The following is a 9,144-nucleotide window of genomic DNA, read 5'->3' as shown; positions in this document are numbered from 1 at the left end:
AGTCTCCCTCTTGAGAGTAGCTATAAATTATAGCTCTGATCAGGAAAGAATTTAGGTTCAGGTGTGTCAGTCAGTGAGAAACAGAGGAGGCAGCACAGTCAAACACTTGAAATGACAGAAGCATTTTTATTACTTACAGATTCAGAGGGAAGAGGGCAGCATACTTTGCACAGCCAATGGGAAGAGGGGAGCTGTCCAGGACAAACGTGTTCAAGCAGTGGGTGAAGAACAAGAGAAAAAGACAGTGAGGAACCCCTTAGACCAAAACCTTTATTGAGGTCTAGAGCATTACCCAAGCATGCTTTCCTCAGGCACTTCTAACTGTTGGGTTTAAGGCAACCAGGCGTGAGATCTGTGGGGTTATTCTGTGACTGAGAGGTGGTCACTGGAACATATTTATGCAGTCCTTGTGGGGTGTGGGGAATGAAATCTGATGAGTCAAGTAGATTGAATTTAGCTGTCCTATAGGGAGGCAGTCACTAGGAGAGAGTTGTATAAGACAGACTGGAGCAGCCACACTGAAGAACTAAGAGGAGGTAAAGAATGGGATACTGTGTCAAGGGTGACTGAGAAAGTTAAACTTACATTCAGAATAGATGCATAGACAACATAAATTATATGAATTTGTCATAAGGGTATATTTTAAGTATGCAAGGCTGTTTCAACATGCAAAAATAAGTTAATGTAATTCATCACATCTACTGGCTAAACAAGAAAATCATGTTTTCATAGCAATAGATGCAGAAAAGGTATTTGACAAAATACAATACCTTTTAATGATAAAAACAAACAAACCAGCAAACAAAACTTTCATCGGACTAGGAATACAGGGGAACCCCCTCAACTTGACAAAAAAAAAAAACAAGTCTAAAAATAATAATCAAGCAGCTAATCTAAAATTCAATGGTGAGAAAATAGATGATTTTCCCGTAAGGTCAGGAACAAGGCAAGGATGCCCCCTTCTGCCACTCCTATTGTTCATTATACTGGAAGTCCTCACTCATGCAGAAAGACAAGTGAAGTACATAAAATGACAAACATGGCTATTAAAAACATATTAGAAGCTGCCCAACATCTTATATTGTCATCGAATTAAAATTAAAATAAGATACCACTACACGCCTAGAATGACTAAAATTTAATACACGAACAACACCAAATCCTGATGAGAATATGCAGTAACAGAAACTTTCATACATCGCTTACAGGAATGCAAAATGAAAGACAGTTTGGCAGTTTATTACACATAAAGCTAAACCTAGTTTTACCATAGTATCCATCAATCACATTTCTAGTATTTACCGAAGTGAGTTGCAAACTTGTCTATACAAAAACTTGCATATGAATGTTATATAGCTGTATTCACAGTTGTTTAAAATTGGAAGAAATCAAGATGTCCTTCAGTTAATTAGTTCATAAACTATGGTACATCCATACAAAAGAATATTATTCAGCAGTTAAAATGAATGAGCCATCAAGTCATTAAAAGACATGGAGGAATCTAAAATGAATATCGCTAAGTGAAGTAAGCATAACCGGTAAGACTACCTAACGTATGATTGTATCTATAAGACATTCTGAAAAATACAAAAGTAAGGAGACAGTAAAAAAGATCAATAGTGGCTAAAGATTTGGTGGGTGGGGTGTGGGCAGAGGGTGAGTGATGAATAGTTGGAACATAGGAAATGTTAGGGGAGTGAATCTAGTCTGTATGATAGTGTAATGGTGGAGAGAAGATATTTTACATTTGAAAATCCATAGAACTGCCTGGGCATGATGGCTTGCACCTGTAATCTGAGCACTATGGGAGGCTTAGATAGGAGGATCACTTGAGCCCAGGAGTTCGAGACTAGACTGGGCAACATAGGAAGATGCCATCTTAGCAAAAACGAAAACAAAAAATTTTGGGGAATGGCTGTGCATGCCTGTGGTTCGAGCTACTTAGGAGGCTGAGGTGTGAAGATTGCTTGCACCCAGAAGGTCACGGATGCAGTGAGCCATGATTATGCCACTGCACTCAAGAGTGAATCCTATTATAAACTATGTACTTCAGTTAATAATAATGTATTAATAATGGTTTGACAATTTCTGGCAATTAAAAAGCTTTCATTAAAATATCACATCAATACTTTCTTCTTCTAGTCTCTTTCAGCATTATTGGGTTTAAATTTATTCCACTTAGGATAAATGGAGAAGGATTTTTAAAGCCTTTGAAGTTTGATAGCTACCAAAGTTGGGATAAGCATAATGTAATATCATCCTTGATCTGGTGATCTTGGATGAATAGGTATTTTTTAACAGCATTTGTTAATTTCCTCATTTTGATTTTCATTTTGCTCTTTATCACCTACAGGCAGATTTCGACTCAACCTAACCATTATTTTTCCCCAATTTCTCTTATTTTTATTTTGCCCATCTTCCTTCTTTCGAACGGTTAAAACCTTTTTCATTATTGAATCAAATAAATGCATGGCAGATATGATAGCAGGTGGGTTATTTCCTATATGGTCTATAACCCTTTGAATATAGGGTTGAAATAAAGGGGCCCAGTCAAAAGGCACTGCCCATATCATATTTGTTTACATTACAGCCACATACTATTTTGGTTGGGTTGTTTCTTGTCATCATAAACCCAATCAATTTGCTTGTATGTGAAATATTTCAAGAGTTTCAGGGGATAGTCCATTGTTTTAGAAAAGTGAGAAAGCCAAACAGAAACCTTTTCCAGCACAAACTTGCTGTATTTGTGTTCTGTTTATGCCTTTATCTATTCCAAATGAATCAATTCAATTACGTCTAAATTCTAGAAAATTGTTTGTATGCTGAACACTGCTGGAACTCAACTTACATGGTCCATTTTGTTCACATATGTCTGCCATAGAATTGTTAGTCTCCTGATCATTAGTCAAAGAATGTGAGAGAGCAAAGATTCATCAGGTGGTTGCTAGTATTATCAAGCAAAGAGTCACGTGCCTTTGAACTGTATTCTATCCATAAATATCTGTGGTCACCTCTCCACTGAATTGTGTACCTAGGAGTGTGTCTAGTGAACAATAGTCATACATAGAGAATAATAACTGAACACTGTATTTTCCAAATCCCCAGTGGAATCATTGGTGTATAGCAAGACCTTGTTTGATGGTCTGTCTTACCAAGTATGATTGACTCTTTTCTTTCCTTCAGTTTCTAACAATTTTACTAACACTAAAAGTCAGCTAAGCAACAACCACATGGGAGTACTACTCACTAATTTTTTGTCTGTCTGCCTTATCTTATAAATTCATTTTGCGAAATCTTCAGGATTCAAACCTTTTTACTTATAAATAAATAAACAAGCAAACAAATAAATAAAATACGTGAAATTTATGCCTGATATTCTGACACAGAATTTTTGTGACTTCATACTGATAGTGAGTCAGCAACTCGTTGTACATCAAAATCATCACTCTTTTCTCTTTCTTTCCTCTTCTTTTTTTTATTCTTATGTCTGTCTTTCCTCTTCTTTTTTTTATTCTTATGTCTGTCTTTCCTCTTCTTTTCTTCACCATAAAGCACCCTTGCCATATTGAGTTGTAGGTCTAAAAGTCAGTTGCATTAATGATACCAATCTGCAATAGCTGGAAGTGGTTAAGTAGTAGCACTGGTCCTGAGTTCTGATTGATAATCAAAATTATAAGGCACAATAGGCTTAACACAGCAACACATTTAGTAGATTTAATAGAGGACAAAGAACAGAGAACACAACAAACACAGTGACAGCAAAGAATTATTTCTTGACTCTCAGAAATGGCTTTCAGATACTCCAGAGCTTCCACATTAATTAGAATAATGACTGAAAATTGACATTGTACTTAGTAAGAATGAGGTGATTGGTTATTTTGGCAAGAGAGTTATACTGGCATGTTAGGGTGAAAGTCTGAATAAGCAGGGCTGAAGGGAAATAGAAGAGGCATCATAGAAACTACAAGTAACATATTCTCTCAATGAGATTTTCTGTGAAGGGGAATAAAAATATGGGGAAAAAATTGAGGTGAAGGTCAAGCCAGAAACAGTTTTTAAATGGGAGTATTTTTAGATGGTAATGAACGAGTTTAAAAAGAAAAATTAAGTATGCAGGAAGAAGCAAGAAGCATTGCTAGAGTGATATATTTGTGTAGGCAAGAAGGAATGGGTCCTGAACCCCGCTGATATACTTGGAATATTTCCAAATTGTTCTTATGTATTATTAAGCTGCTTTTCATTATCTCTGGCTTAAGAATTAAATATATGCTATCAACTCTTTGTTTAATTGCTTGTATTTTGGTTCCTTTTGAATTTTGGGGATTTAATTTCTTCCTGGATTGTTTCAGAGTGAATTTAACTCAGAGAAATAGGGAAACCGACTATTCGTTTCCCTGTTCCATTATTATTATGAAGAAATATTATCCAAGATTTTAATTTCTCAGAGAAAACTGATCAAATCAAAACCAGTAAAGGATCTATATACAGCTGATATTTTCCAGACCTTTATTCCAGAAATAAAATCAATTGCAGCTCACACAGCAATGATAATATAATCTATAATCTTTAGCTAAACTCTTAGCAGAGTAATCACTGAAATTCCAAGTGCATTTCTTATGCAATAGATAGAAGCAATAATGTGAAGAAAGGGATGGGTTTAACAAACAGGAGGAGTGCCATTCCATGTCATGGTTTATTGTCCTTACTGTACCAATTCTTTTGATAGAGTTTTATCTAACTCATTTGTTCTTGTGCTTGCTCTTGATGCAATTAATGTTTTCAGGAATCACGTATTTAGAGGTAACCAAAAGATATAGCCCTGTCACCAATCACTAGGATGCCAGTAGAGATAGTATTAGCTGAAAATATGTTTTCTCAGTACAGGGACAACTAAACCTCAGGGAGAACAATATGGAAGCCTGCTTCTCCATTTCTGTTACATACCCTCCAGCAGCCTTGGTCTTCCCCCAATCATATTCTTAAAATCTAAAGCTATTTAAAACATAGTAGTTTTCTTTTGCTGTGTTCTCAAATTTAGCTTGTTTTGATGTCATTCTAATAATATTTGAATAAATAAATTACTAAGAATTATATTAATAGATTAAAGCAGGAGCAATCTGGCCACAATTATCAGCATCTATTATTTAAGGGAAGTTTTTCACTCCAGCATTATTTTATTTTGCTTTCCCATCACGTAGCACAGATTTGATTGCAGATGGCTGCATCAGAGTGCATTTGATCCAATTTGGAATATGACTTTCAAGCAACTTTAACTTTTGCACATTGTTATATGGTAATCATACTAGTAATTTAAGAATAATATTTTCCAACATATTATGTTTCTCTCATATTATTAGCAAAATCTCTAACCTAATTTCAGTATATAATTATCATCTTCTTAATATTAAATTCTTGTTTTACTAAATAAAAAATAAGTAAATGGTAGTTTGAAATTCATCTGTCAAAATAAAATTTTCTCAAAATAGAATGTTCTGTAATTTACATTATCAGCATGGTTTTGTCATTTCTTTTCTACTTGGTTCATTTTACAGATGATACCATGAGGCCTAGGGAAGCTAATTAAACTAGGTCACACAAGGTTAGATAGCTTGCTGTCACATTAGTGTTGCTACACAGCTACAGGGAAGAGGCAGAATGACAAAAATGCCATGGAGCATGAGGTCTTCTAAATAACCCCACTGTCATTTTAAAAATTGCTGCCAAATGCCTTCTTCAGAGCAGCAGCAAATGCCAATGAAGTCTGAAGTATTTGAAAGGGACATGTTTCAATAGCAAGAGGAAAATAGATGGCATGGTGTTTGGAGTTGAAGAGAGAGAGAAAAGTGCCACTGATTATATATATTATGTAGATACAAGATAGAATAATGTGGCATTGGCTGTGCCCAAATGAAGCTATTAGTGTGATGACAGAGTTAAACAGTATGCAAGATTCTTAGCTTATTATCATTAAAGTAGCAACCATCGTTATCTTGTTACCATATGAGCAAAACACCTGGAGCATCAGCTTTTACTGGTGATGACAGTCACTTTACCCTAGCAATATTTTAACACTTCATGAAAATCAGTAAGAACAGAAATTGGATGTCTGCCTGTCTTATCTACATATTTGCCTATGAAATATTTTATAGAAATATTCAAACCTACATCTTGGAGAATCCATTGTTTCTGAGGTAGGCAATTAGAACATATTCATTTCAAGAATTAATCAAAAGCTTAAATAAATTCTGCTCTAATTGTTGTATAATTTCTGGAAAAGAGTGCAAGATGTTGGTGAAAGGATTTTGGGGGTGTCTATAGGCAGAAGACATGGTACTCATCCAGAGAAGAAGATTCTTTTGTTTAACTTCTTCAAAATGCTTCACCTACTAAGCAATGAAGGAGACATATTTTGTAATTAATGCAAACAAACATTAGTATCTCTTTGAAATTTTTGTTAAAACTTCCGCGGACTGGGGTGAAAATTGTCTTGAAACTGTGATTTAACCAGGAAGAAAGAGGCAAGAAAACAATAAAGCTATACCACTCTACAAACTCCTGGAAACTTTTCCAACTTATCCAGAACAGCGATTATCATCTGACACTTTGTGTAGTGATATGGTTTGTCTGTGTCCCCACCCAAATCTCATCTTGAATTGTAGCTCCCATAATTCCCACATGTTGTGGGAGGGAACTGGTGGGAGGTAACTGAATCATGGGATGGGTCTTTCTGGGCTGTTCATGTGATAGTGAATAAGTCTCGTGAGATCTGATGGTTTTATAAAGGGGAGTTGCCCTGCACATGTTTTCTTTGCCTACCGCCATGAACTATGTGCCTTTGCTTCTCCTTTCCCTTCTGCCATGATTGTGAGGCCTCCCCAGCCATGTGGAACTCTGAGTCTATTAAACCTGTTTCCTTTACAAATTACCCAGACTCAGGTATGTCTTCATTAGCAGCATGAGAACAGAATAATACACATGCTAATTTCTCTCTTGTCTCTTTCTTTTAGAGAATATAAGTGCCAAGAGGAGAGGAACATTGGTTTGTTCACTGTCATATCTCCAGTAAAACTGGCATATAATATACCATTAATAAACATCAGATGGGTTAATGAATAAAGATAAAAGAAGTTATTGAATGCCTAAAAATGAAGAAAAACACACCAATTAATGAAGGCTAGGAATCATATAGAAAACACAAGGAAAATTATATAATAATGACAGAGAAAGCTACTTTCTTTTGGATTAAATTTCTGCCCGACTATTTTGCTTTTACAGACACTATGTTCTATTAATTATCTCCTTAACTCCTGTTGGTCAAGATCCTTACCTTTCTTTCTGAATGCTGGTCACTATAATTATTGTGGTCCCCTGGCTTCCAGCAATTAAAACCTTCCACTTCTCCTTTATTGCTTTGAGGTCTATTGATGGAACATTGAGGTCCCATCTTTACTATTACTATCAAATATAGTTCTGTGACCACCTGCCTACCATCACCTTGGCTTACAAAAGAAGGCCATGACTGAAGTTACTGGGGCCAGTGCTCCCTTTACCAGTGTATTGCTGATGACTTTTGTAAATGAGTATGATGTCCTTTGCACATTCTTGTAGAATGTAATCCCCTGGTGGTTGTCTGATTTCACTTTGGATATTCCTTACTGCAAGGTCACTTTTCTGAGCCATTTAGACTCCTTCTTGTACTGGGTGCCAGAAAAACTCAGGCATTTCTACTTTGCTCGGTGTGGACAATTGTTTTCTCCAGGCTTCTAAGAGCCATTTTGCAGTGAGCCAGTATGTTAAATTTCTTTTTTTTTTTTTTTAATTATACCTTAAGTTTTAGGCTACATGTGCACAATCTGCAGGTTTGTTACATATGTATGCATGTGCTATGTTGGTGTGCTGCACCCGTTAACTCATCATTTAACATTAGCTATATCTCCTAATGCTACCCCTCCTCCCTCCCCCCACCTCACAACAGACCCCAGTGTGTGATGTTCCCCCTCCTGTGTCCATGTGTTCTCATTGTTCAATTCCCACCAATGAGTGAGAACATGCAGTGTTTGGTTTTTTTGTCCTTGCGATAGTTTGCTGAGAATGATGGTTTCCAGCTTCATCCATGTCCCTACAAAGAACAGGAACTCATCATTTTTATGGCTGCATAGTATTCCATGGTGTATATGTGCCACATTTTCTTAATTGTCTATTATTGTTGGACATTTGGGTTGGTTCCAAGTCTTTGTTATTGTGAATAGTGCCGCAGTAAACATACATGTGCATGTGTCTTTATAGCAGCATGATTTATAATCCTTTGGGTATATACCCAGTAATGGGATGGCTGGGTCAAATGGTATTTCTAGTTCTAGATCCCTGAGGAGTCACCACACTGACTTCCACAATGGTTGAACTAGTTTACAGTCCCATCAACAGTGTAAAATTGTTCCTATTTCTCCACATCCTCTCCAACACGTGTTGTTTCCTGACTTTTTAATGATCTTCATTCTAACTGGTGTGAGATGGTCTCATTGTGGTTTTGATTTGCACTTCTCTGATGGGCAGTGATGATGAGCATTTTTTCATGTGTCTTTTGACTGCGTAAATGTCTTCTTTTGAGAAGTGTCGGAGTATGTTAAATTTCATGTGTGAGAAAGTGCTCCCAAGTCTATGACCTCTTGTTGAAACTCTGTCTGTTTCCTTGATCAAGCGCCATCAAAATTCAACCCCAGGGATGCTACATTGGTTCCTGATGGGACATGTTAGGTAATTCTGTGCCTCTTTTGCAGTACACACGCCCAGCTGACAAAGTTGTTAGTTTCAAACCCTTCTCATTCTTGTATTTGCAATCTCTGTTTTCTGCTTATCTTTACACTCTTCCCACTCCATTCTGGACTTGGTCTGATTGCAGCAGCTTTGCAAAGCAAAACAGAAGGCTGGAAGAAATCAATATAAATGCTCTATTTTTAATAACTAGGTGATACATAAGACTGGTTGAGACACCTTCAGGCTTTCAAACAGAAACATATTGCATGCATTAATTTAGGGAGATGACTTGCCTAAAGTTAATATAGTTACTATTTGTTTTATCTTAAAAGGCAGACTTCCTTAAATTAAAATATAGAGAGCTGATAATACTTTTTGTTTTTGAATGTT

This window comes from Nomascus leucogenys, chromosome 11, assembly GCF_006542625.1.
Source record: "Nomascus leucogenys isolate Asia chromosome 11, Asia_NLE_v1, whole genome shotgun sequence".
NCBI classification, from domain to species: Eukaryota; Metazoa; Chordata; class Mammalia; order Primates; family Hylobatidae; genus Nomascus; species Nomascus leucogenys.
The sequence above is the reverse complement of the archived record's forward strand: the minus strand, read 5'-3'. Positions refer to the sequence as shown.